The 26,294-nt window shown below is 37.7% G+C and overlaps 1 pseudogene; it reads right to left on the reverse strand.

Moving 5' to 3' along the window:
• Positions 1–16,494: 16,494 nt before the first annotated feature.
• On the reverse strand, positions 16,495–21,466 carry LOC102139970 (rho GTPase-activating protein 5 pseudogene; annotated as a pseudogene).
• Positions 21,467–26,294: the final 4,828 nt, after the last annotated feature.

Consider the following 26,294-nt stretch of genomic DNA (forward strand, 5'->3'; position numbering starts at 1 on the left):
GATTCCAGTTGCAGCTGCTGTACCAGATGTAGTTAAATTGCTTGAGCAAATTAACGCGTCTCCTGGTACCTGGTATGCAGCCATTGACTTGGAAAATGCCTTTTTCTCCATTCCTGTCTATAAGGCCCACCAGAAGCAATTTGCCTTCAACTGGCAAGGCCAGCAATATGCCTGTACTGTCCTACCTCAGGGCTATATCAGTTATCTGGCTTTGTGACATAATCTTATTCAGAGAGACCTAGATAACTTTTCACTTCCACAAGGTATCACACTGGTCCATTACATAGATGACATTATGCTTATTGGATCTAGTGAGCAAGAAGTAGCAAACACACTGGACTTACTGGCGAGACAATTGCTTGCCAGATGATGGGAAATAAATCTGACTAAAATTCAGGGACCTTCTACCTCAGTAAAATTTCTAGGGGTCCAGTGGTGTGGGGCATGTAGAGATACTCCTAAGGTGAAGGATAAGTTGTTGCACTTGGCCCGTCCTACAACCAAGAAAGAGGCACAATGCCTAGTAGGCCTGTTTGGATTTTGGACACAACACATTTGTCATTTGGGTGTGTTACTCTAGCCCATTTATTGATGACCCAAAAGGCTGTCAGTTTTGAGTGGGGTCCAGAACAGGAGAAGGTCCAGGCTGCTGTGCAAGCTGCTCTGCCACTTGGGCCATGTGACCCAGGAGATACAATGGTGCTTGAGGTATCAGTGGTGGATAGGGATGCTGTTTGGAGCCTTTGGCGGGCTCCCATAGGTGAATCACAGTGGAGGCCTCAAGGATTTTGGAGCAAGGCCTTGCCATTTTCTGCAGATAACTACTCTCCTTTTGAGAGACAGCTCTTGGCCTGTTACTGGGCCTTGGTGGAAACTGAACTTTTGACTATGAGTCATCAAGTCACCATGCGACCTGAACTGCCTATCATGAAGTGGGTGCTTTCTGACCCATCTAGCCATAAAGTGGGTCATGCACAGCAGCATTCCATCATCAAATGGAAGTGGTAGATAGGTGATCGGGCTCAAGCAGGTCCTGAAGGCACAAGTAAGTTACATGAGGAAGTGGCTCAAATGCCCATGGTCTCTAGTCCTGCCACCCTGCCTTCTCTCCCCCAGCCTGCACCGATGGCCTCATGGGGAGTTCCCTATGATCAGTTGACAGAGGAACAGAAGACTAGGGCCTAGTTCACAGATGTTTCTACAGGATATGCAGACGCCTCCTGAAAGTGGACAGCTGCAGCACTACAGCCTCTTTCTAGGACATCCCTGAAGGACAGTGGTGAAGGGAAATGTTCCCAGTAGGCAGAATTTTGAGCAGTGTACCTGGTTGTGCACTTTGCATGGAAGGGAAAATGGCCCAATGTGTGATTATATACTGATTCAAGGGCTATAGCCAAAGGTTTGGCTGGATGGTCAGGGGCACATGGAAGAAGCGTGATTGAAAAATTGGTGACAAAGAAATCAGGGGAAGAGGTATGCAGATGCACCTCTCTGAGTGGTCAAAAACTGTGAAGAAATTTGTATTCCATGTGAGTGCTCACCAACGGGTGACCTCAGTGGAGGAGGAGTTTACTAATCAAGTGGATAGGATGAACCTTTCTGTGGACACTACTCAGCCTCTTTCCCCAGACACCCCTGTCATCGCCCAATGGGCCCATGAAGAAAGTGGCCATGGTGGTGGGGATGGAGGTTACGCATGGGCTCAGCAACATGGGAAGGGCAGAAGTTTGTCCTCACTGGAATAGACATTTACTCCGGATATGGGTTTGCCTATCCTGTGGGCAATGCTTCTGCCAAGACTACCATCTGTGAACTCACAGAATGCTTTATCCACCGTCATGATATTCCACACAGCATTGCTTCTGACTAAGACACTCACTTTACGGCTAAAGAAGTGCGGCAGTGGGCTCATGCTCATGAAATTCGCTGTTCTTACCATGTTCTCCATCATCCTGAAGCAGCTGGATTGATAGAATGGTGGAATGGCCTTTTGAAGTAAAAATTACAATGCCAACTAGGTGACAATACTTTTCAGGGCTGGGGCAAAGTTCTCCAGAAGGCCTTGTATGCTCTGAATCAGCGTCCAGTATATGGTACTGTTTCTCCCATAGCCAGGATTCAAGGGTCCTGGAATCAAGGGGTGGAAGTGAAGTGATACCACTCACCATCACCCCTAGTATCCATTAGCAAAATTTCTACTTCCTGTTCCTGCAACATTACGTTCTGCTGGTCTAGAGGTCTTAGCTCCAGATGGAGGAACACTGCCACCAGAAGACACAACAACCATTCCATTAAACTGGAAGGTAAGATTGCCACCTGGACACTTTGGGCTCCTCCTACCTTTAAGTCAACAGGCTAAGAAGGGAGTTAAAGTGTTGGCTGGGGTGACTGACCTGGACTATCAAGATGAAATCAGTCTACTACTCCACAACAGAGGTAAGGAAGAGTATGTGTGGCATACAGGAGATCCATTAGGGCGTCTCTTAGTATTACCATGCCCTGTGATTAATGTCAATGGGAAACTACAACAGCCCAATCCAGGCAGGACTTCAAATGACCCAGACTCTTCAAAAATGAAGGTTTGGGTCACTACACCAGGAAAAAATCATGACCTGCTGAGGTGCTTCCTGAAGGCAAAGGGAACACAGAATGGGTTGTAGAAGAAGGTAGCCATCAATACCAGCTACGGCCACATGACCAGTTGCAGGAACAGGGACTGTGATTATCATGAGTATTTCCTCCTTCTTTTGTTAAAAACATGTTTGTACTTGTATATATTTGTAGTAAGAAAATATCTTTATTTTATTTCCTTTCTCCTTTATCACGTGACATAAGATTTATTGTCTTCATATCAGCCTTTAAGTATTGTTGACTTTATGTAATAGTATTTGGGGTTGGGGATTGGTGCATTTCTGGTTGTACAAAGGATAGTTGTATTATGTTATATGTAATTATGACCTTCTTATTATCTTTATTTGAAGATTATGTATGATATCAGGAGATGTGTATGGGTTCAAGTTGACAAGGGGTGGACTTGTGATGGTTAAGACTGAGTGTTAACTTGATTGGACTGAAGGATGCAAAGTATTGATCCTGGGTGTGTCTGGGAGGGTGTTGCCAAAAGAAATTAACATCTGAGTCAGTGGTCTGGAGAAGGCAGATGCAGCCTTAACCTGGTGGGCACAATCTAATCGGCTGCCAGCCAATATAAAGCAGGCAGAAAAACATGAAAAAGAGAGTTGGGCCTATCCTCCCAGCCTACATCTTTCTCTGTGCTGGATGCTTCCTGCCCTTGAACATTGAACTCCAAGTTCTTCAATTTTGGGACTCAGACTGGCTCTCCTTGCTCCTCAGCTTGCAGACAACCTATTGTGGGACTTTGTGATCATGTAAATTAATACCGAATAAACTCCCTTTTATGTGTGTGTGTGTGTGTGTGTGTGTGTGTATCCTATTAATTCTGTCCCCCTAAGAGAACTCGGACTGATACGGGTGTCTTTTGCCCAGTTTTCTATTGGTGTAGTTGTCTTTATTTTACTGATTTTTAAGACATCCTCATACATTAAGGTTAGTAATTCTATGTCTGGAATTTATTTTTGTTTTATATTTTTCCTTTTCTAATGCAAAGAAGTTTCAAATTATTCAATAGCAAAACTCTTAATGTTTCCTCTGAGCTTTTCAGTTTTATGTCATCCTTTGTCTACATTCCTCTGTTGACATTTGCTCCCAGGGTTAGCTCATTCATTCATTCATTCATTCATTCATTCATTCATTCATTCAGGCTCTGGTTTTGTATAACATCTGTAAGGCCATAGATCTCCCCAATTTATGATGCTAGTTGGGACTTATTCCCACACTCTAGGCTGTGTAAGCAACTTCTTACTTTACATCCACTATTGGATGTCAAAATAGTCATTTCATATGTAGTCTGCACAAATTGCACTTCCCATGCTCCCTCTAAGCTGGCTCCACCTGAGATGCTGCTACCCATCTCAGCTGATGAGCATTCAATCTTTCCAGTTGCTCAGGCCAAGACGCTTGGATCATCATTTACTCATCTTTTCCCCTTAAACCGCCCCATCTAATCTCTTTGGAAATCTCCCTGGGTCTCTCTTTGGGTTTGCCTGGAGTTTGCCTGCTCTTCACCATCTTCCTGTAGTGAGGTTCCTGTTCTGAGCCACCATCTTCTCTCACCTGGAACTCTCTGCTGGCCTCCTATCTGGGCTTTCCCCGTTCACTCCACTCTCTTCCTCCTCAAGGTCTATTTGCAATACAGTGGCCCGTGGGATCTTTTCTGATCTGCTTAGAGCAAATCCCATTTGCTCAGAGTAGAAGCCAAAGTCCTCAAGTGCCCTTCAGGGCCCTATCATCTGTGCCCCACTTGCCTCTCTGATCCTACTTTATAGTATCTCCTTCTTTTTTCATTCCCTTCCATCAACCATGGCCTCTTATTTTATTTTATTTTTTGATTCTTAAGCACAGCAGAAACATTTTTGCTTCAGAGACCTTGCTCTGGTGGGTTTCTCTGTCTTGAAGGATCAGTTCCTACATTTGCCTAGAGCTGACCTTCGCCTTGATTTTCTCCAATGCATTTCTATTGTCAATTTCATTAATTTCCACTCTAATATTTTTGTTTTCTTCCTTCTGCTTGCTTTAGGCTTATTTTGCTTCTCTTTTATCAGTATCTTAAGGTGAAAGATTTGGTTATTGAGATCCTTCTTTCTTTTTAATATAGACATGTAAAGCTATAAATTTTCCTCTGACCACTGTATTAGCTGCAGTCCATAAATTTTTGAATGCTGTGTCTTTATTTGAGATGTGTTCATCTCAAAGTATTTTAAATTTGCCTTTTGATTTCTGTCTTTGGATTTTGAAAGTTTGATTATGATGTATGTAAGTGTGGATCTCTTTTAATCTATTCTAGTTAAGGCTTGTTGAGCTTCTTGGATGTGTATATTAATGTTTTTTAAAAATCAAATTTGAGAATTTTTTAGCTATTATGTTTTCAAATATTCTATTTGCCCCTTTCTCTTCTCGTTTGCTAGAATTCATTTTATGTGTATGTTGGTGTGTTGAATGATGTCTTTCAGTTCTTTGAGGCTCTGTTAATTTTTCTTCATTCTTTTTTCTTTCTGTTCTCAGACTGGGCAATTTCATGTGATATATGTGTGTGTGTGTGTGCGCGCACGTGCACACACACATACATACATATACATAGTTATATATGAATATCAATTTTTTATTAATATATAAAAAACAGGTTATGTAGGCTGTACAGTTATAAACTCTGCCTTCCCAAATCTGCTGCTGAGCTCTTTGGTTATTTTTTTCTATTATTATTATTTTTGAGACAGAGTCTCACTCTGTTGCCCAGGCTAGAGTGCAGTGGTGTGATCTGCACTCACTGCAAACTCTACCTCCTGAGTTCAAGAGATTCTCCTCCTCAGCCTCCTGAGTAGCTGGGATTGTAGGTGTGTGCCACTACGTCTGGCTAATTTTTGTATTTTTAGTAAAGAAAGGGTTTCACTATATTGTCCAGGTTGGTCTTGAACTCCTGACCTCAGGTGATCCACCCACCTTGGCCTCTCAAAGTGCTGGGATTACAGGCATGAGCCTTGGCACCTGGCTACCTTCAGTTAATTTTTTCCAGTTATTACAGTTTTCAACTCTAGAGTTTCTATTTGGTTGGTATTTGAAAATAATTTCTATTCTCTAATGATAGCCTCTACTTAGGGAGATATCGTTTTCATGTTTTTCCCTAGTTATTTAAACATGGTTTGCTTTAGTTATTTGAATATATTTAAAATAACTGATCTGCTGTCTTTTCAGTAAATACAATGTCTGGGCTACTTCAGCGTAGTTTCTATTGACTGGTTTTGGCCTTTGTGTATGGACCATCGTTTCTTGTTTCCTTGCATTTCTCATAATTTTTTGTTGATAACTGGACATTTAAAATAAGATAATGTGTGAATTTTAGAAATCAGATTTTCTTTTCTTCCCAGGGCTTGTTATTACTAATAATTTTTGCTCTTGTCTGTTTAGTTACATTTACGAACCAGTTCTATAAAATCTGTATTCTTTGTCGTTTGGGGCCACTGAAGTCTCTGCTTGGTTAGCTTAAATTCCTGAGACATAGAAATCTTTCAGCCTTTTCCAATGGGCTGTGTCTGTGTGTGTGTGTGTGTGTGTGTGTGTGTGTGTGTGTGTGTGTGTTGGAGCACACTTTTAACATGCAGCCAGGTACTTAACAACTCTACCTTAGCCTTTACTTTCTGCTTGTTCAGAGCCTCAAAATTTGCCTGGGGTGAGAGTTTAAGGTCTTCTCGGATCTTTCTTGAGTATGTGCACAACCCTGGGCATGGACATGAACTTCCATTTCCTCTGAAATTTATTGGAGCTTTTTGAAGCCCCTATGGGCAGCTCATTTCCCAGAATTTTCTTTTAAGTTTTTTGCTTGTCCTGTTGTTTACCCCAATATCTATCCACTATGTTAAAATATTGCTGTTCATTTTTGACAAACATCCCTGGAGAAAAGATTCTTGGCACTAGGCACACTCCGAGTCAGGTGAAAAGAAGATCGCCTTGTGAGTAGGGAACTACTAGGAAGGTCAAATAATGATGGTAATATTGAAAATGGACTTTGAAGGAGGTCCAAGCCTGTTCTTACTGTGGTGGCAGCCAAATTGCTGGAGTGCATCATGATCACAGGCTATGTGTTGTCAAGTCGGCTGTAGTTTTGGGGAAGAGGGATGGGAAGAGGGCATGTTAAAGTGCCCCACAGCCTGCTGTTCTTACTAAAGAGTCAGAATTTGTCTTTAGTAACTGCTCCCTAAATTGCTGAGAACTTTTGGTCACTTTCCAAAGTTCGGGAAATGTTCATTCTGGCAATTTTTGATAGTGATGAGAATGTTGCTCTTTTGAAGAAGAGAATTTTTGGATTTCCTTTTTCTAGCATTTTCACCGATATCTCTTACTAAACTCAGTTTTTATTATAAAATATATATATTAAATAACAAATCTTGAATATCATAGATTACTGCATCATTAGACTATTATCTATATAAAGCCACATAGTTTTAGAAACTCTGTTCATGAAGTTTGGCGTTGGAAACATTGCAATAACACAATCATTGGTTATTTTGGACACAGTTTATGTAGATAGTTAAAATGCTTTGTCAAAATCAATGAACTATAGAATTGCAAACCACATACTCCCAACATCTAACTATCTTTAAGCAGTCCTTCTTTAATCTCACTGGGATGGTAGCATTTCAAAGGCCCAGGGCTAGACTGCAGTGAAAAGCCTATTAGCCTGCCCCTATAAGCACAGAGTGAGCATCAGAATCCTGAGTAACCACTGAAGGACAAGATTCTCCTGAGACTTGGTCTCTGTCCCTCACTGTTACGTGAACAAGGACAAACCAGAGATTCTTAAAATTTTGTTGCTTTAGTTTTACATTTCAAAAAGCACACATAGAGATGAAAAAAATAAAGAATAAACAGTAGATACCTATATATTCAAGTAGGAAAATAGGAAATGTATTTTCATCTGTTTTTAAGTTCTAAGACAGAACCTATTTTTAAATAATGGCTGTCAAATCATTTTGACTTGTTCAAAGAAAGGGATTAACTACCTGGATACAGACAATCAAATAGCATGCACCCTTTTTCTTCACTTTCCCACCCTGCCCCCAATCTCAGGCACACCCAGAGATTTTATATATAACAATGTTTTTTCCATTAGATCTTCTGTAGACAATCTTGCTGAGAAATCAAGGAAACCAAGCTTACCACATAGTGAGTGAAATCTTTCCTTTTATTGGATTTGGCTTAAACTCAAGCTTTTTGAGCAGCAAATTTGACAGGAGTTCAGGAAAATTCTCTGCCTGGACTCATCCTGGAACACTGGGCCACACCTCATTTCAGAGTTGTACGGGCCAGGTATGTACAAGGTGTGGCACGCAGAAGTGAGCTCAGTTAAATAATGAATTCTATATTCCTAGCTTCTTCTTTGCTGCAATATTTTCTTCTTACTGGAACTTCTCTATGACCTAGTATTTTCCTCCTTTCTTTTTATTCAAATTACTGTCAGAAAAAAAGATTCGATAAATACATCAGCTCCACAAAACAAATGAAGGATCAGTTTAGATGAATACTCCTTTCAAGAACATTTTAAATTTTAACAGAAAACAAAACCTTAAGCTAAAGTTCTGTTAATAGAGTTGGTGTACAAGCATGGCAGACTAGAGGAATGTGGTCTGGGCTAGTGTATTTTTCTTGTTACCATAACACCCAGATACTTTTTTAAAGCAAATATGAGAACTTATATATCTCATGCCTCAGTAAGGGCCTCCTAACATGTCATCCTCCCAAAAGAGTAACATGGGACTGAACGTATGACATTCCCTGTCAACCAATCAACAGAAAGATCCTCAAAATTCCTTGAAGGTTTCTGTACTTGTGTTTACCCCATCACGGGGTACACGCACACACATACACACACACACCCCCACACCTTTCTCTTCAGCTCCATTAGATTCTTACTTTAATTCAGTCTTGTTTCATTTCTAATTCAATCACCTGCATGCAGGACCAGGCCTTGATTCAGACCTTCTTCTGAAGTGTTGTGCTCTCTCTGACAGTCATCTCTCCTGTCGCCGTTCCCCAAATTCCCTTGAATCAACTCTGCCATTTTTGTGATCTCTAGAAAGTTGATAGCTTTCTATTATTCAATTATGTCGTTTCTATCTTGAGATCTTTCTGTGTAGCTTGGTTTAACTAACACTCTACTTTTTTTTTGGTTATTGACTAACCTTGTATCATATCGGCCTCCTAATCTCAAAACTATGATGGCAAAAGTCATGTAATATGTTAGCTTTTTTTCACTAGTAATTAATACATTTAACATAGCTTTGATCTTCAAAACCATCTTATACATATATATATATATATTAGTTTTGTCCTATAATTTGCTTCCACGTTCTTGCATCATTTTATTTCTCTTAATTTGTACCTTTTCTGATTTTCCCATGAAACTTCTCATTCTCAACAAGGCCATGTGACATGAAAGCTTTTATTATTTCTTAGATACAATTATTTTTTGACATTACCATCCATTCATATATATACACACACACATATATATATATATTTGTATACATACTTTAAGTTCTTGGGTACATATGAAGAATGTGCAGGTTTGTTACATAGGTATACATGTGCTATGGTGGTTTGCTGCTGCACCCACCAACTCATCATCTACATTAGGTATTTCTCCTAACGCTATGCCTCCCCTAGCCCCCCACCCCCCAACAGGCCCCCATATGTGATGTTCCCCTCTCTGTGTCCATGTGTTCTCATTGTTCAACTCCCGTTTATGAATGAGAACATGTGGTGTTTGGTTTTCTGTCCTTGTGATAGTTTGCTGAGAATGATGATTTCTAATTTCATCCATGTCATTGCGAAGAACATGAACTCATCCTTTTTTATGGCTGCATAGTGTTCCATGGTGTATATATGCCACATTTTCTTTATCTAGTCAATCACTGATAGGCATTTGGGTTGGTTCCAAGTCTTTGCTATTGTGAATACTGCTGCAATAAACATATGTGTTCCTGTGTCTTTATAGTAGAATGATTTATAATCCTTTGGGTATATACCCAGTGATGGGATTGCTGGGTCCAGTGATATTTCTGGTTCTAGATCCTTGAGGAATAGGCACACTGTCTTCCACAATGGTTGAAGTAATTTACACTTTCACCAACAGTGTAAAAGCATTCCTATTTCTCCACATCCTCTCCAGCATCTGTTGTTTCCTGACTTTTTAATGATTACCATTCTAACTGGCGTGAGATGGCATTATCATCTATTCTATCTCATTTTTTTCCAGTTTAGAAAAATGCTTCTCATTTTCAGTGTTGCCATCCACCTTGATTCAATGTGTTCACATTTCCTGTAGGATCTTTATCCATCTCTTCATTCTTGTATGCATCAACTTCCTTGAATTCCATGATAGTAATTTTTATTCTACTTTGCTTTTATTATTTTGATGCTTTCCTTTAACAACCTTTATATAATAGTTGTTTTCAAGTCCTCGTCTGTCAGTTGCATTATCTCTGTCATTTCTGGGTCTATTTTTATTCATTGATTTTCTTCTGGTTATGAGTTCTAGTTTCCTGTTTCTTCACATTTGGGTTTTTTTTTTTTTTTTTTTTTTTTTTTTTTACACTGTACAATGTGAATATCACATTACTGAGGTCAGGATGTTTTTCTTTTAAGAGCATTGAGTTTTGTTTTAACAGGCAGTTAAGTTTCTTTTGGATCAGCTGGATTGTTTAAATGCTTTTTTAAAAAAAGCATTTCTGTAAAGCATTTTAAAAAAGCATTTTTAAATGCTTTTGAAAAAAAAAAAAAGCATTCTGTCAGGGCAGGTTTAGAGTTCCCTATGCTAGACAGTTTAGCCCTACTGTTAATTCTTGACCTTTCTGAGTGCTCTTTTGAATGCCTTTGGTGTTTGAATGCCTTTGGTGTTTTCTTACACTCTGCCTGGTCAGATGCCAGTTATTCCTCCGCCCTGTGCAAGCTCTAGTAAGTGTTCAGTTTTAGTTTCCTAGTAGCTGTTCTTTCCCCTATAGTTTTGTGCCTAGTCTCATGGATCCATACTCCAACCATACCATAGCTTGGTATTCAGCCCAAGACTCCAGTGAACGCTGTGGTGCTCTTTCTCTGCCTTGTTCACTCTTTTCCAATACTTTTTGCAATTCCAGTGACTTTAGACTCACTGAACTCCAATCACTGTTTCTTCAACTCAATGAAGCTATCATGCTTTGTTTGGATTCTCTCTTTGTACTGTGTATATTTAACTTTTGTAAAGTTTGTGGATAATTTTTCTCCACAAACAAGGTGTATTCCTCCATTTTCTGAGTTCTATTTCATGTCTTTAATGAAAGTTTATTAATTTACCTCCCAAGAGTTTGTGTATCTCCTTCGTTAGACTTATTCCTTGGTCCTTATGTAGTTATTGTATCTTTTTTAGTTTTTTAAAAATTCAAACTTATAGAAAACTTCAAAATTACATAAAAGTTGCAAGAATATTAAAAAGAACTCCCATACAATCTGGAATTGACGATTTTAAACGTGGTCATGTTTATTTTATCATCTTTATCCATATCTAGATACATAGACACAATGGCAAAATTTCATGAAACCATTTGACAGTGAATTGTATACATGATGTACCTTCATGCCATAAAAATTCAATATGTATTTTTTATTTTTTGAGACAGAATCTCATTCTCTCTGTTGCCCAGGCTGGAGTGCAGTGGTGCAATCTTGGCTCACTGCAATCTCCCGCTCCTGGGCTCAAGTGATCCTCCCACCTCAGCCTCCCAAGTAGCTGGGAGCTGAGACTGCAGGCACGCACCATCATGCCCAGCTAATTTTTGTATTTTCTGTAGAGACAAGGCTTTGCCATATTGGCCAGGGTAATCTCAAACTCCAGAGCTCAAGCGTTCCCTCTGTCTCAGCCTCCCAAAGCACTGGGATTACAGGCATGAGTCACCACACCCTGCCTCAATGTGTATTTCTTAAGAAAAATGATATATATATACTTTTAAAAATTTACAGTTAAGTTATAAAATGCAGGAAACTGAATATTTATAATACACTTTTATTTAAGCTATAGTCTATATTCTAGTTTTGTCTCTTACATCAATAATTTTTCCTTTACAGCAATGGTTTTTCTGGTATAGAATCCAGTTCAAAATCATGAACAATAAACAATTCTATGGGAATTGCTTACTTACCATTTTTTGTAATTATTTATATATTATTAATCTAACAATTAACAAATTAAACCATTTCTTCCTTTAAATCTTTCTATTCTGTATTTGTATCTTGTATTTTTTTGCCATCTTACTGCACTGAACACACAGTAGTAATACTAAGAATCAGTATCCTTGTTCTCTTCCAGTTTTTGACTCCTTCCCTCCTTCCTTCCTTCCTTCCTCTCTTCCTTCCTTCTTTCCTTATTCTTCTTGCATTTTACTTTATATTTCTAGAAATCTATTTAATTTTTTGAGTTTATATTGTGAAATATATTTTTTCTGAAAAACTGAATTTTACCTAAATTTTCATTTTTGTAAAATGTGACTATAGTATTTCCTTCCATTGTAATTCTGTATAGATACCTAGTTATGTACCCATTTTTATTGCTATCAATATTTCTTTGTTTTTTATCTTTTTGTTCTTGGTCAATCATGCAATAGGTTTAAGAATTTTATTAGTCTTTTTCAAGAACTCAGTTTTAGGTTAATCAATTTTTCTACTGTATTCATTTCCCTCCCTACTTTTCCATATGCTCTCTGTCTTTTTTTTTTTTTTTTTTTAACTATGTTGTGGCCTAATTGACAAATAAAAATTACATATATTCAAGGTATGCAATGTGGTGTTTTCATAGACCTATATATTGTGAAATGGCAACCACAATTAAGGTAATTAGCATATCACCTCACCTAGCCACTTGTTATGTTGTTGTTACCTGGCGAGAATAGTTAAGATCTACTCTCTTAGCAAATTTCAAGTGCATAATATGTTACTATGAAGTGTAGTTACCATGCTGTACATTAGGTTTTCATATCTTATTCTGCAAGTGTGTACCCTTTAACCTTCTTATCCTCATTTCTCCCAACCCTTCAGCCCCTCATAACAACCGTTCTGCTCTCTGCTTCTACGTATTTGATCTTTTTAGATTCAGATTCCACATATTGTCTTCCCTCAGTTTTCTTTAAGAACACTCTGGCCGGGCGCGGTGGCTCAAGCCTGTAATCCCAGCACTTTGGGAGGCCGAGACGGGTGGATCACGAGGTCAGGAGATCCAGACCATCCTGGCTAACACGGCGAAACCCCATCTCTACTAAAAAATACAAAAAAACTAGCTGGGCAAGGTGGCGGGAGCCTATAGTCCCAGGTAGTGGCAGGCTGAGGCAGGAGAATGGCGTAAACCTGGGAGGCGGAGCTTGCAATGAGCTGAGTTCCGGCCACTGCACTCCGGGCTGGGTGACAGAGCAAGACTCCGTAAAGAACACTCTGCTGCTCATTTTCTTTTCTTTCTTTCTTTTTCTTTTTCTTTTTTTTTTGTTTTTTGAGACGGAGTTTTGCTCTTATTGCCCAGGGAGTGCAGTGGCGCAATCTCAGCTCACTGCAACCTCCACCTCCCGGGTTCAAGCGATTCTCCTGCCTCAGCCTCCCAAGTAGCTGGGATTACAGGCATGTGCCACCACGCCCGGCTAATTTTGTATTTTTAATAGAAATGGGGCTTCTCTGTGTTGGTCAGGCTGGTCTCAAACTCCTGACCTCGTGATCTGCCCACCTCCGCCTCCCAAAGTGCTGGGATTACAGGCATGAGCCACCGCACCTGGCCTCATTTTCTAACTTGTTAAGCCTGTTTTTGGGCTTTTATAAATAAGCATTTATAAATATAAATTGTCCTCATAATACTTTGACTATAGCCCATGCATTTTGATATGCTGTATTTATGTTTTGTTCACATCTAGGTATCTTAAAATATTTATTATGTGTAATATTTGACCCACAAGTTGTTGAGAAATGCATTTGTAAATGTCCAGCTGTGTAAATTTTAAGCTATTCTTCACTGATATCTAACTTAATCCCACTCTTCATGAAATACGTCAGTGTGACGCTTGTTGAGATTTGACTCTTCCCTTCCTTTCCCATTCCACAGCCTGTCCTCCTCACAGGTTCACACAATAACCTGCAGGCACTGTGTGACTTTCTCTCTCTCCAGTCTTTACCTTTTGGTCTTACTCTCCTGCCACTAGGTCATCCTCTAAATCAACACATTCTAAAACTACTGGCCCATTTACTGCTTCTTGGACATGCCCCCTTTGAGGTCTTAGAAGTTGTTATTTCTGCTGAAATACTCTTCCCTTAGAAATCCAGATGTCTGTCCTTGCTTCTTTACCTCCCTTAAATGTTGCTCAAAAACTCCATTTCCAGAGAGGCTTTTCCTAAACACTCTTCAGCAAGGCCAATCCTCTCCCTATGTTCCTCCTTTGTCTTCTATTTTTCCATAGTACTCACCCCCATGGAATACTATATACATGTTACCAGAGTATAAGCTCCATGAGGGCAAGCATTTTTATGAGAATTCATTTTTCTCTTTGTAGCATCCCCTGAAACTCAAAGAGTGTTTGGCCCATAAGAAGCAACCTGTAACTATTTGTTCAAAAGTTTTTTCTCTTTAATCTCTCATGTGCTGTTATATTTCTCAGTCTACCTTTTTGATTCTGTACATTTTTTCTTTATATTTAATGTTTTATGATATATTCTTATAATCCTTTTGCCTAAAATTTAATCTGTCTGACATTCTTACCTTTGAACCAGATTTCTTTTCATTAGTATTTAACGAGTTTATTTTTTCTCCATTCTTTTACTTTCAACCTTTCTGTGTAGTAATTTCAAGTGTTTCTTTCAAGTATCATTTAGTTAGGCTTTATCAAAATCTAATCCTACAAACTCTGTTTTAATGTGTTTATCTCATTTACATATATTGTGATTAATGTTATATTTGCATTTCTTCTGTCATTTTATTTTACAGTTTCTAATTGCCCTGCTTCTTCTTTCTTTTCTTGTTTCTTACTTTGACTTAATGGATTTAAACTCATCATTTCATCGTACTAGTTGGGAGCTTATATATTCTACCCCTATTGCTAGGAGCTACTCTTACATGTTATGTTAAGCTACTCTTAAACATACCACACATGCTTGGCGTACAGTCTAAAGTTACTTTATACCTACTTCTACCTTCCTTGAAAACAATTATTACTAAGGTTTCATAATACTAATACTTGTTTAGATTCACCAGTCTGCTTTATTTTTTAAGATTTTAAAAATTAAAAAAAAATTGTTTTGTAGGTATATAGTAGGTGTATATATTTATGGGGTACTTGAGATACTTTGACAGGCATGTAGTAAGCAGTAATTACAACTTGGAAAGTGGGGTATCCATCCCCTCAAGCATTTATCCTTGGAATTGCAAACAATCCAATTATACTCTTTGAGTTATTTTTTTTCTGAAAATCATCTATTTACTGTAATACATACAAGAAAATCTTAAAATTGTAGTCTGAATTAAGATAACATTGACCAAAGAATTTTATTCTTTACTACACAAAATATAACCTAGTGAAATTTATCTGTGCCACCTATTCTGAAAATTTTATGCATAATTTAGTGTTCTGGTTTTATTTTCACTAACAAAATGTTTACCCCCAAAAGCAGCAGTCATTTATAGTAATTCTGGTACCAACATCAAAGGAAAAAAAATGGCTTAAAAATGGTGCAAAAGCCATCTTGGATTTTAGGACAACACATCACAGAAAAGAACATGAATACAAATTTGTAATATAAACACTCCAAAGAGTTTGTCAGTAGCCAAAGTATTTTTATTGGTTTTTTGGATATGTTTTTAAGGGCCACATAAAAATAGATACAAGGAAGAAATTAAATTGAAGTCCTAGATTTAAATGTTTGGTTTAAAGAATTTTCTGCAACAAATTTCATGTTTATGTATGAAAAGTTATATAATACTAATGCAAATGTTATGAAGTATTTTCTACACTGTACTAAATGTATTCCCCAAGAGGGAAAAAATTAAAATATCTAAAATATATTAAGATTACAAGACCATCATAGATCTTTTGAACATGCATCTGTTTACAGAATTAACAGTATACGAAATGTTTATTTCATTATGGACCATAAAGAAATGAGTTGGTGACAACTATCCTTTGCACAATATTATCAACTCACCTTAGTCACAAGCATGTCCTTGGTATGTGTGTAAAAGAAACAGGTTCATTTATCCCTCATCGAATCATCCACAGGTTTACTTGGAAGTAAAAATGAAGGTACAGACATGTGAAATATGTCAGTGTATTTCTTCTTTCTTTCAAACAACATCCCAAACATGGCCTCAGTAGCCTGAAATTATAAAATACTTAACTAGGCTTTTAGTTATCTTCACTGACTGCCAGAATGTAAATTAAGTTGCCCAAATTAGCACATCAAATAACAAAATCAGTCAAAAAGCAGACTGAAAAGCATTAAATGTTTCATATAGGTGAGTTTTTAAATCATTAAATTTCTATAGAAAAATTTTATTCACAATATAATGTGACAGAAATTGCCACAGGAATGATATACTGATTGCAGTAAGGTTGCATGCAGCAGCAGCTTTGTATTTTATAGCTATTTTTGTTTATAAAAACAAAATAAACCTCTCCAGTTATGCTTATCACATGGTCTTAGATTTGTAATGTAAGTAAATAAGGAATACCATCTAGTTCAAAGAGAAAATGTCATTTTGAATGTGAATTATCTGTATGAAACATGAAGTATACTACTGAACCCTGAAACATGCACGTCTAGATTTGCTTTTTGTGCAAATCCAGCCTGTTTGCGATCACTTCCTACTCATGTAATACCAAGAGGTTCCATTTGTAATTATGGTTGTATCAGCTGAGGTTGCAATGGTGGCAGCAACTGAAGTGGTACCGTTGGTTCCACCAACTGTCCTGGGTTTGAAGGTGGTGGAGGAGCCACAGTGTTTGTTGTTTCTACAATTTCTCCATTGTAAAAGAAAAATTGACACTATTGAATGAATGTTTCAACAACAGGTTGATGAATCTTAGTAGTAGACAGAAACTCTCAATTTTCAACATCAGGTCTCATCAAGGTTGACCAAAAACATATGGATAAGTTGTCTGCTGTCATTAGGTTGATTTTATTTTGCTGACTGACCCTGTTTAGATGTGTTATCATGTATCTGAATTCATCATAGTTTACAGAATGAAATTTCTTAACAATTTCTTTAAGGCGTGAGGACGTTCTGTTTTATCCAGGATTTTTGCTGCTTCCAATAGCTCTGGATGAAGAGAATATGGTATTAAAGGATCTGGCAGATCTGCAAAGAAAGCTGTAAGGGCTCCAGCTTTAGCATTTACTTTTATTTCCATTGACACTAGATTGATATTATGATCTTGATCAAACTGCTTTTGAATATTGTTTTGGTCAGTTTTGTTCCCGCTAACACGGTAGAGTCCTTCGGTACATAACCCTGTATCTTCAATAAATTCCACATGTTTCTCAACAAATACTGGTATGGGTTTCTCAGCTGTAACCAGATCCTGGAAGGGCATCCCAAAGTAATCACTTGCCCGATTTCTACGTGTTGGTGGATTGAAGTTCTTAGTTTTCTTTTTCTGCTTTTTATCTTCTTTCACTTTGCGTGTTTTCTTCTTCATCTTCTTATCATCTAACTCCTGGTCAGAAGTGATTTCAGGATTATCAATATCACCTTGTTTCAACAGGAGAAAGAAGTGGATCTTCTTCACTTCCATGATGTCTTCCTTTTCTTTTTGTTTTAGAAGTGGTGAGCCGGGCGCGGTGGCTCAAGCCTGTAATCCCAGCACTTTGGGAGGCCGAGACGGGTGGATCACGAGGTCAGGAGATCGAGACCATCCTGGCTAACATGGTGAAACCCCGTCTCTACTAAAAAATATAAAAAAAAAAAACTAGCCGGGCGATGTGGCGGACGCCTGTAGTCCCAGCTACTCGGGAGGCTGAGGCAGGAGAATGGCGTGAACCCGGGAGGCGAAGCTTGCAGTGAGCTGAGATCCGGCCACTGCACTCCAGCCTGGGCGACAGAGTGAGACTCCGTCTCAAAAAAAAAAAAAAAAAAAAAAAAAGAAGTGGTGAAAGCCTCATCATCACTGGCATCTGAATGTGTTCTTCTATAACATGACTTGGCTTTACTAAACAAAGTTTTAGATTTATATTTGTATTTTGAAGGCCTCCGTTCCCCATGATTTTTTGAGGTTCTATCAGAAAATCCATTTTCTTCATGTCCTTGGGTGTTATTTACACATGAGTTTTGAATTTTAATGCAATTTTGACTATCATCTGGGACAACATAAATCTCATCAGAATAGCCCTTCTGTTTGAAAATTTTATCAATGGGTTCCGCATAGTTATCTGAAGGATCCATATCTTCAGGATGTGCCAAAGGCACCGGGGAAGTCTGCTTTCTTGGATTTTTACCAATACCAGCTTCGCTTGTTTTTAAAAGGTTTGGATCCATTTTTTTTCACATTTGTCTGAGGTACAACTGAAGTAGATTTAATAGGTGGAGGCACTTTGTGGTTGCGTTCATGGTCATGACAGTTTGGGGTACTATGAATAGGACATTCATTTCCTTCCAAATCTAATCTTTATCTGGAACAGTCACTAGGTGTTGGAAGCAACTGTACATCATCCCCAGTTGGACTATAAGGAGGTGGTGCTTCTGTGTCATCATCTGAATCAGGGTAGTTGTTATAGGGAAAACAGTCTCTGGGAGATGGTAGAAAAACATCTTCACTTTGGTGGGTTGATTCCCTTGCATTATCAGACAAATAAGAATTTTCTATCATATGTTTTTTCTCTAGAACATCACTAAAAAACAGAATAAAGATCTCAGTTTGCCGATGATACTGAGATAAAGAATACAATGCTGTAAATTTAGCAGTGATCTCAGTTGCAATGTGTTCTCCTTCAGTCGTTAACTCTTTGATAGCCTCATTTTCAAAAAAAAAATCTGCTTGGCTGTCAGTAACTGCTACCAGCTGTACAGGAATGGTGTCTTGAACTTCTGATAGAAATGCTCAAAACATTCCCATCGCGGTTTTCCGTTTTGCAGAGTAAACTAATATATATCCTTGAACTAGTTCATCTTTTCTTACTCCAATTGAAGAGTGGTATGATAATATTGTGATCTGTATTAGCCTCCTTTTTTAATCAATGATTTTATCAAGCATTAGGGAATTATTCTGTCCAGCTTGAGCAGCACTGCAAGAATGAGAATCAAAGAAGGGTGAAAGAATAAGATCCACACTAAATGGATCTCCACACATGGCACACATGACAATTCTCAAGTCAACTTCTGATATGTCCTTATTGGCAGGAACTGGGCTCACCACATCCAAATTGTGTTTACCTGACTCCAGTACTCTTAGAGCTTGCTTTATTTGGGTTTCATCAAATTTACAAGCATATGTACCAGCAGGTACATCTACAAAAGGACATTGTAACTTGTTTGCCAACTGCTGCCCTTGGTGCCTGAGAATTGGTAGATTCTTACTAATGGAATGTCTCTGATTAGCCAGAATTAATGTAAATGGAAGATTAGCCATTTATTTATCTTTTCTGATCTGATAAGCTTCAGTTCTTATTTTCCCAATAAATTACCCAATAAAACTCAATGACTCAATGGAATTAAATACACAGAAGCACCCATGTGGTTTAAAGGTGGCAGTCCATAACTGACTCAAAAAGTAAGGCGAACTGGCCGAAGATCAAGTTCATAAATTTTCCATCTAAGGCATACTCATCTTCAGAGGACTGTGCTTTATCTCATTTGCTAGCTCTTGGGCAAGGTCGACCTTCCCTAAAATAAAAAGGTTAACTTTATCTATATTGGTACTATCGTGATATAATCTTAAGCGGCCATGATCCAACTGTAAAAGACTACGAGCAAGTAACTGCTCCACTTTAATGTCTGTACAATTTTGACCACTAAGACATGTTTCTTTAGTGGAATGATAAACAAATCCTATATGCTTAGGCAGAAGAGAGTCCCTATCAGGTGCAAGTTTCTGTAAAGCTTTATATCCAGGTTCTTCACTCAGAACAGTATGAATTTCACGCTTTTTATCTGAACTAGGTGTTGCATTAAGATCTAAATCATAAAAAAGTTCAGAATGCTCAAAAAGCAATTATTGAAACTCTTCTTTGGCTTTTTCAACCATTTCTCACTGATGCCTACCATATTGCTATCAGCCTCAGTGATATATTTGAAGGCTTCATCCTCCATAACAAAACACATAACTTCCTCCCACGGCTGTCCAGGTGAAATAAATTGAATTTTTTCCAAAGTCTTTTTGAATTTTTCCTTCATTTCTACCTTCCTCTTCTCGGATATTAGATGTTGTACATGGTTCTGAGAGTTTTTCAGCTTCTAAAGTGCTCACGAGGTCAAATGGAATCTACCTATCATTAATTTTGTCTCTATGGTCAGTTTCATCCAAAGGTGTTTATTCTAGCACCACAAAACATAACTGGAAATCTGCTCTCTTTTCCATTAACTTCAGAGCTTCTGACCAATTCAAATGTTCAATCTCTTCTAGATTTGGCAAAAGAGTGTTAAAAGCTCTTGGTAAAGTATTTATATACTCTTCTCTCCTTTTTCTTATATGTTTCGTTTAAGTTGTTTTTTATGTTTTGAGAATGTATTTCTGGCCTTTCTTGTTCCCTCTAAGTTGATGTATTCTTCATAATCAGGATGATTTTTTAATTTATTACTAATAGTTTTCCAAGTTGCATGATAATCTCTCACAGTCTGCCCAAGTTTTTCAGACTTACCTGTTGCTCTGACAGCAAGTTGTCTCTGTGTTTTATAAGCATCCAAATAGGGAATAATTTTAGGCTTGCTACGAGTTTTATCCAACATTTGTACCAGTGCCGTGAAACGTGTTTCAATGTTGACATTAAATCCTGTTGATATTTCCACTAAAAGAAGGTTCTTTTTGTTTGAAGCAAATGCCTGAACTTCTCTAAGATAATGATCCATGCATTCATCACATTTAGTTGCTGCTATTATTACAGGTATTTTTGATTTTGATAACTGGACAAAAAGGTTATTCGCAAATTTAAGTTGATCATCAAACTTCCTATTGCATCCCTGACTTACATCAATGCGTAATAAAAATCCATCTACATTGAGCTTCCCTTCCGGCATTTGCTTCTGTTCAAAGTCTTGTTCTAAGCCTAGCTGATCAGTGCAAATGTACATTAGTTTTCCTGCTGACTACAATTCAGATGCAGCTGCACGTTTTAAATATGGTTGCAAATTCGTACTCCGATGAGACAAGAAAGCCTGGTCATCAATGAACTCTGTTAAATGACGTGAATTTTGCATTCTACTCCGTCTTCACCATTTTATGTTATGTCACCCCAGTAGTACAAAAAGTGATCGTTGTTTACTACTCTCCTCCGAAGTCAACGGGGCTAAGCACAGAAGTATGCTCTGGATAATATTCATCTGCTTTTGCGCGTACAAATCTATTGGACAAATAAGACTTTCCAACCCCACAGTTACCTTTGTCTTTTTCAGTCCCAGAGAGTCCAACTACACTGATAGTATAGGATGGGGGACGAGGCTCTTTGTTTTTTGCCATCATAACTCTCCTCTCATGTTTCTACATTCATAAAGGTAACCAGATATGCTTCTCATTCTGAAAATAAAATCATCTCAAAATACAGATCCCAAGTTTCAGAACTGTATTTGGTTCTTTGTGTTTCCCTCATTTCTGTGCAGAAACATCTTCAAGATCATAGGGATCATCTTCCTAACAAGGTTGGTCTCCTCAGTCTCCTCCTCCACCTCAATGGCAGCGGCCCTGGCGGTGGCTGCAGGAGAGACATTCCCGGGGAGCGCTCCCGCCGCCGCCGCCGCTGCCGCCGCCGCCGCCGCCTCCTCCTCCTCCACTCTCTGCTTGCCTCTCTTCCCCGGCGCGCTCACCGAGCGGCGCGTCCCTTCAGCCACCTTCCCCCGCCCTCGCCGACACACACTCCCCGAAACCCTGAGCCCGCGACCTGCTCACCACGCCCCCCTCCCCGCCACCAGCTGCGGCCCCGTCCCTCCCCACTCTCCCAGCTCTCGCCGTGGTGCCGGGCTCAGTAATGCAGGCCACTCGGGCTCCCTCGGGCAGACCCAAGTTATTTTTTAATGTACAATTAAAGTATTGTTGACTATAGTCACTCTGTTGAGCTATCAAATACTGTCTTATTCATTCTAATTATACGTATATGTTTTGTATCCATTAACCATCCTTACTTCCCTCCTTCATCCCCCACTACTCTTCCCAGCCTCTGGTAATCATCCTTCTACTCTCTATCTGCATGAGTTCAATTGCTTTGATATTTAGCACCCACAAATAAGTGAGAACTTGCGAAATCTGTCTTTCCAAGTCTGCCTTTTTTCACTTAACATAATGACCTCCAGTTCCACCTATGCTGTTGTAAATGACAAAATTTCATTCTTTTTATGTCGGCACAGTACCCTGTTGTGTACATGTACCACATTTTCTTTATCCATTTGTCTGTTGATGGACACTTAGGTTGCTTTCAAATCTCAACCACTGTGAACAGTGCTGCAATGAACAATCACGGAAGTGCAGATAATCTCTTCCATACACTGTTTTCCTTCCTTTTGGGTGTACACCAAGCAGTGAGATTGCTGGGTCGTATGGCAGCTCTATTTTGAGTATTTTGAGGAACCTCCAAACTGTTCTCCGTAGTGACTGTAATAATTTACATTCTCATCAACAGTGTCTGAGGTTTCCCTTTTTTCCACACCCTCATCAGCATTCGTTATTGACCATCTTTTGGATAAAAGCCATTTTAACTGCGGTGAGATGATATCTCATTGTAGTTTTGATTTGCATTTTTCTGATGATTACTGATGTTCATCTCCTTTTCATATGCCTGCTTCCATTTATATGTCTTCTTTTAAGGAATGTCTGTTCAGATCTTTTGCCTATTTTTAAATCCGATTTTTTTTTTTTTTTTTTTCCTGTAGGGTTGTTTGAGCTCCTTATATATTCTGGTTATAAATTTTTTGTCAGATGGTTAGTTTGCAAGTATTTCCTCCCCTTCTGTGGGTTGGCTCTTCACTTTGTTGACATTTGCTTTGCTGTGCAGAAGCTTTTAAACTTGATGTGATCCCATCTATTCATTTTTGCTTTAGTTGTCTGTGCTTGTAGGATATTACTCAAGAAATTTTTGCCCAGGCCAATATCCTGGAGAATTTCTTCAGTGTTTTCTTGAAGTAATTTCATAGTTTGAGGTCTTAGATTTAACTCTTTCATCCATTTTGATTTGATTTTTTTGAATATGGTTAGAAATATGAGTCAAGTTTCATTCTTCTGCATTTGGATATCCAGTTTTCCCAGCACCATGTATTGAAGAGACTGTCCTTTCCCCAATGTATGTTCTTGGCACCTTTGTCAAAAACAGTTCACTTGAGATGTGTGGATTTGTTTCTGGGTTATCTGTTCTGTTCCATTGATTTATGCTTCTGTTTTTATTCCAGTACCATGCTGTTTTGGTTACTGTAGCTCTGTAGTATAACTTGAAGTCAGGTGATGTGATTCCTCCTGTTTTGTTCTTTTTGCTTTGGCTATTCTGGATGTTTTGTGGTTCTACATAAATTTTAAGATTGCTCTATTTCTGTGAAGAATGTCATTGGTATTTTTATAGGGATGGCATTGAATTTGTAGATTACTTTGAGTAGTATAGACGTTTTAACAATATTGATTCTTCCAATCCATGAACGTGAAATACCTTTACATTTTTTTGTATCCTCTTCAGTTTCTTTCATCAGTGCTTTATAGTTTCGTTGCAGAGATCTTTCACTTCTTTTTGATTCCTAGGTATTTAATTTTATTTGCTGTTATTTGTAAATGGAATTACTTTTTTGATTTCTTTTCTAGACTGTTCACTGTTGGAATATAGAAATGCTACTGATTTTTGCATGTTGGTTTCTGTGGTATCAGTTCTAATGTCTTTTATTTTTCCAACTCTGCAACTTTTCTGAATTTGTTTATCAGTTATATACTTTTTTTGGAGTCTATAGGTTTTTCCAAATTTCAGGTCATATCATCTGCAAACTAGGATAATTTGACTTCTTCCTTTCCAATTTAGATGCCCTTTATGTCCTTCTCTTGTCTGATTGCTCTAGCTAGGACTGCCAGTACTATGTTGGATAACAGTGGTGAAAGTGGGCATCACTGTTGTGTTCCAGATCTTGGAGGAAAGGCTTTCAGTTTTTCCTCATTCAGTGTGATACTAGCTGTGGGTCTGTCATGTAAGTCTTTTATTATGTTAAGGTATGTTCTTTCTATGCCTGTTTTTTGAGGATTTTTATCATGAAGGAGTGTTGAATTTTGTCAATTACAACACCAATTAAAATGATCACATGGTTTTTGTCCTCCATTCTATTGATATGATGTACGACATTGATTTATTTGCATATGTTAAAGTGTTCTTATATCCCTGGGATAAATCCCATGTAGTCATAATGAATATTCTTTCTAATGTATTGTTTAATTCAGTTAGCTAGTATTTTGCTAAGACTTTTTGCATCAATATTCAACAGAGATAGTGTCCTGTAGTTTTCTTTTTTTGATGTCTTTGTTTGGTTTTGGCCTCATAGAAGGAGTTTGGAAGTATTTCCTCCTCCTCTACTTTTTAGAATAGTTTGAGTAGGATTGGTATTGGTTCTTTAAATGTTTGGTAGAATTCTGCTGTGAAGCCATCAGGTTCCCAGACTTTTCTTTACTGAGAGACTTTTTATTACAGCTTTGATCTCATTGCTTGTTAATGGTCTGTTTGGGTTTTGGATTTCTTTATGGTTTAACCTTGGTAGATTGTATATGTCTAGGAATATACCCATTTCCTCTAGATTTTCCAATTTGTTGGCATACAGTTGCTCATAATAGCTACTAATGATCCTTTGAATTTCTGTGGTATCAGTTCTAATGTCTCTATTTTTTTCAACTCTTATTTTATGTATTTGGCCCTGATCTCTTTTTTTCTTAGTCTGGCTAAAGATTTGTCAATTTTATTTATTGTTTCAAAAAACTAAATTTTCATTTCATTGATCTCTTGTATTGTTTTCTTAATTTCAAATTTATTTATTTCTGTGCTGATCTTTATTATTTTTTTCTACTTCTAATTTTGGGTTTGGTTTGCTCTTGTCTTTCTAATTGTTTAAGATACATTCTTAGGTTATTTATTTGAAGTTTTCTTTCTTTCTTGATGAAGGCTTTTACAGCTATAAATTTCCCTGTTTTTGCTGCATTCCATAGGTTTTGGCATGCTGTGTTTCCTTATCATTTGTTTCAATAAAATTTTCATTTTCCTTCTGATTTCTTCATTGACTCATTGATCATTCTGGGCCATACTGTTTAATTTCCATGTGTTTATATAGTTTCCAGAATTCCTGTTGTTATTGATTTCTAGTTTTATTCAACTGTGGTCAGAGAATATGCGTGATAGTGTTTCAATTTTTTTGAATGTTTTAAGACTTGTTTTGTAACCTAACATATGGTCTATTCTTGAGAATGAGCTATGTGTTGAGGAGAAGAATGTGTATTCTGTGGCCACTGGATGAAATCTTCTGTAAATATATATTAAGTTCATTTGTTCTATAGTACAGATTAAGTCTGATGTTTCTTTGTTGATTTTGTGTCTGGAATATCTGTCCAATGCTGAAAGTGCAGTGTTGAAGTCTGCAGCTTTTATTGTATTGAAGTCTATCTGTCTCTTTAGCTCTAATATTATTTGCTTTATATGCCTGGGTGCTCCAGTGTTGGGTGCATATATGTTTACAACTGTTACATTCTGTTTCTGAATTGACTGATTTATTATTATACAATAACCTTCTGTGTCTCTTATTATAGTTTTTGTCTTGAAATCTATTTTGTCTGACATAAGTATAGCTACTCCTTTCCTTTTTTTGCTTCCATTGTCACATAATATCTTTTTTCATCCTTTTATTTTCACTCTATGTATATCTTTATAGATGAGGTGTGTTTCTTATAGGCAACAGTCATGGGTCTTGCTATTGTGTTTATTCAACCACTGTATGTCTTTTGATTGGAAATTTTAGTCTGTTTGCATTCAATATTATTATTAATAAGTAAGGACTTGCTTTTGCCATTTTGTTATTTGTTTTCTGGTCTTGTTTTTTGTTCCTTCCCGTCTTCCTTTTAGTGGAGTTGATTTTTGTTGGTGGTATGATTTAATTTTTTGCTTTTTATATTTTGTGTGCCCATTGTGTGTTTTTCAATTTGAGGCTACCATGAAGTTTGAAAAACTATCTTATAACCGATTATTTGAAACTGATGACAACACTAATTGCATAAACAAGCAAACAAGCAAAAATAAAACGAATAAAAATTCTACACTTCAACTTCATCCACCCACTTTTTAACATTTTATGGTTTCTCTTTGTGTCTTATTGTACTGTCTACATCTTGAAAAGTTGTTGTAATTACTATTTTTGATCTATTCATCATTTAGTCTTTAAGATAAGAGTATTTTACACACCACAGTTAGAGTATTATTATATTCTGTGTTTTTGTGTGCTATTACCAGTGAGTTTTGTACCTCCA

Source organism: Macaca fascicularis, chromosome 3 (genome assembly GCF_037993035.2).
Source record: "Macaca fascicularis isolate 582-1 chromosome 3, T2T-MFA8v1.1".
Taxonomy (NCBI): Eukaryota; Metazoa; Chordata; class Mammalia; order Primates; family Cercopithecidae; genus Macaca; species Macaca fascicularis.